This window comes from Coregonus lavaretus (assembly GCF_964263955.1).
Source record: "Coregonus lavaretus genome assembly, chromosome: 12".
Taxonomy (NCBI): Eukaryota; Metazoa; Chordata; class Actinopteri; order Salmoniformes; family Salmonidae; genus Coregonus; species Coregonus lavaretus.
Genome location: NC_139999.1, coordinates 7830618 through 7833117, shown reverse-complemented (window position 1 = coordinate 7833117; position 2500 = coordinate 7830618).

The following is a 2500-nucleotide window of genomic DNA, read 5'->3' as shown; positions in this document are numbered from 1 at the left end:
CTCCTCACTCCACCCCCCCCTCCTCTAGATCCTCTCTCTGTTTCCCACTGCTACCTGTCTGTCTTCCACCTCACTGCATTATTTAATTCTCTCATCCTTTCATTCTTGACAACAGATTGTTTATTTTCTACACATTTCCTTTAGAGAAGAAGATAGTTGTAAGATGCCCTGATATCAGTCTATCCTTTCAGCTTGAGGAATATCTGATACGATGAAAGCCAGACATGTCAACTGCAGAAAGAGAGGAACACAGTGTATTAGCTGTGCAGCGTAGTGAAAGAGAGGAACACAGTGTATTAGCTGTGCAGCGTAGTGAAAGAGAGGAACACAGTGTATTAGCTGTGCAGCGTAGTGAAAGAGAGGAACACAGTGTATTCGCTGTGCAGCGTAGTGAAAGAGAGGAACACAGTGTATTCGCTGTGCAGCGTAGTGAAAGAGAGGAACACAGTGTATTCGCTGTGCAGCGTAGTGAAAGAGAGGAACACAGTGTATTCGCTGTGCAGCGTAGTGAAAGAGAGGAACACAGTGTATTAGATGTGCAGCGTAGTGAAAGAGAGGAACACAGTGTATTCGCTGTGCAGCGTAGTGAAAGAGAGGAACACAGTGTATTCGCTGTGCAGCGTAGTGAAAGAGAGGAACACAGTGTATTAGATGTGCAGCGTAGTGAAAGAGAGGAACACAGTGTATTCGCTGTGCAGCGTAGTGAAAGAGAGGAACACAGTGTATTAGATGTGCAGCGTAGTGAAAGAGAGGAACACAGTGTATTCGCTGTGCAGCGTAGTGAAAGAGAGGAACACAGTGTATTCGCTGTGCAGCGTAGTGAAAGAGAGGAACACAGTGTATTAGATGTGCAGCGTAGTGAAAGAGAGGAACACAGTGTATTAGATGTGCAGCGTAGTGAAAGAGAGGAACACAGTGTATTCGCTGTGCAGCGTAGTGAAAGAGAGGAACACAGTGTATTCGCTGTGCAGCGTAGTGAAAGAGAGGAACACAGTGTATTCGCTGTGCAGCGTAGTGAAAGAGAGGAACACAGTGTATTTGCTGTGCAGCGTAGTGAAAGAGAGGAACACAGTGTATTCGCTGTGCAGCGTAGTGAAAGAGAGGAACACAGTGTATTAGATGTGCAGCGTAGTGAAAGAGAGGAACACAGTGTATTCGCTGTGCAGCGTAGTGAAAGAGAGGAACACAGTGTATTCGCTGTGCAGCGTAGTGAAAGAGAGGAACACAGTGTATTTGCTGTGCAGCATAGTGAAAGAGAGGAACACAGTGTATTCGCTGTGCAGCGTAGTGAAAGAGAGGAACACAGTGTATTAGAAGTGCAGCGTAGTGAAAGAGAGGAACAATGTGTATTCGCTGTGCAGCGTAGTGAAAGAGAGGAACACAGTGTATTAGATGTGCAGCGTAGTGAAAGAGAGGAACAATGTGTATTCGCTGTGCAGCGTAGTGAAAGAGAGGAACACAGTGTATTAGATGTGCAGCGTAGTGAAAGAGAGGAACACAGTGTATTAGATGTGCAGCGTAGTGAAAGAGAGGAACACAGTGTATTCGCTGTGCATATAAGTGAAAGAGAGGAACACAGTGTATTCGCTGTGCAGCGTAGTGAAAGAGAGGAACACATTGTATTAGATGTGCAGCGTAGTGAAAGAGAGGAACACAGTGTATTTGCTGTGCAGCGTAGTGAAAGAGAGGAACACAGTGTATTAGATGTGCAGCGTAGTGAAAGAGAGGAACACAGTGTATTCGCTGTGCAGATAAGTGAAAGAGAGGAACACAGTGTATTCGCTGTGCAGCGTAGTGAAAGAGAGGAACACAGTGTATTAGCTGTGCAGCGTAGTGAAAGAGAGGAACACAGTGTATTAGCTGTGCAGCGTAGTGAAAGAGAGGAACACAGTGTATTCACTGTGCAGCGTAGTGAAAGAGAGGAACACAGTGTATTCGCTGTGCAGCGTAGTGAAAGAGAGGAACACAGTGTATTAGCTGTGCAGCGTAGTGAAAGAGAGGAACACAGTGTATTCGCTGTGTAGCGTAGTGAAAGAGAGGAACACAGTGTATTCGCTGTGCAGCGTAGTGAAAGAGAGGAACACAGTGTATTAGCTGTGCAGCGTAGTGAAAGAGAGGAACACAGTGTATTCGCTGTGCAGTGTAGTGAGTCAATGTATTTTTCATTATGTGTATTTTTTCCTTTAAAAAATATATATTTTTAACTTCTGTATTTGAGTGTCATTATCATAAATTGTTATTGAAAGTTGTCCTTTATAACGCTATAAAGGACATGTGGTCCAGCACAAATCAGAGGCCAGTTTGGCCATGGAGTAAAGACAGAGAAAGACAGAGAAAGTGAGGATTGTAAGTGCATGTCATGATTGCCCCTTGAATGAGGAAGACACAGAACTGTGATTGGTGGAGAGAGTAGTGTGTAGGGGGTTGTGAGTTAGAGAGTCGGGGGTAGAGGGTTTGGGGTTAGGGCGTTTCTTCAATCACCTCTATACAATACAGCTGA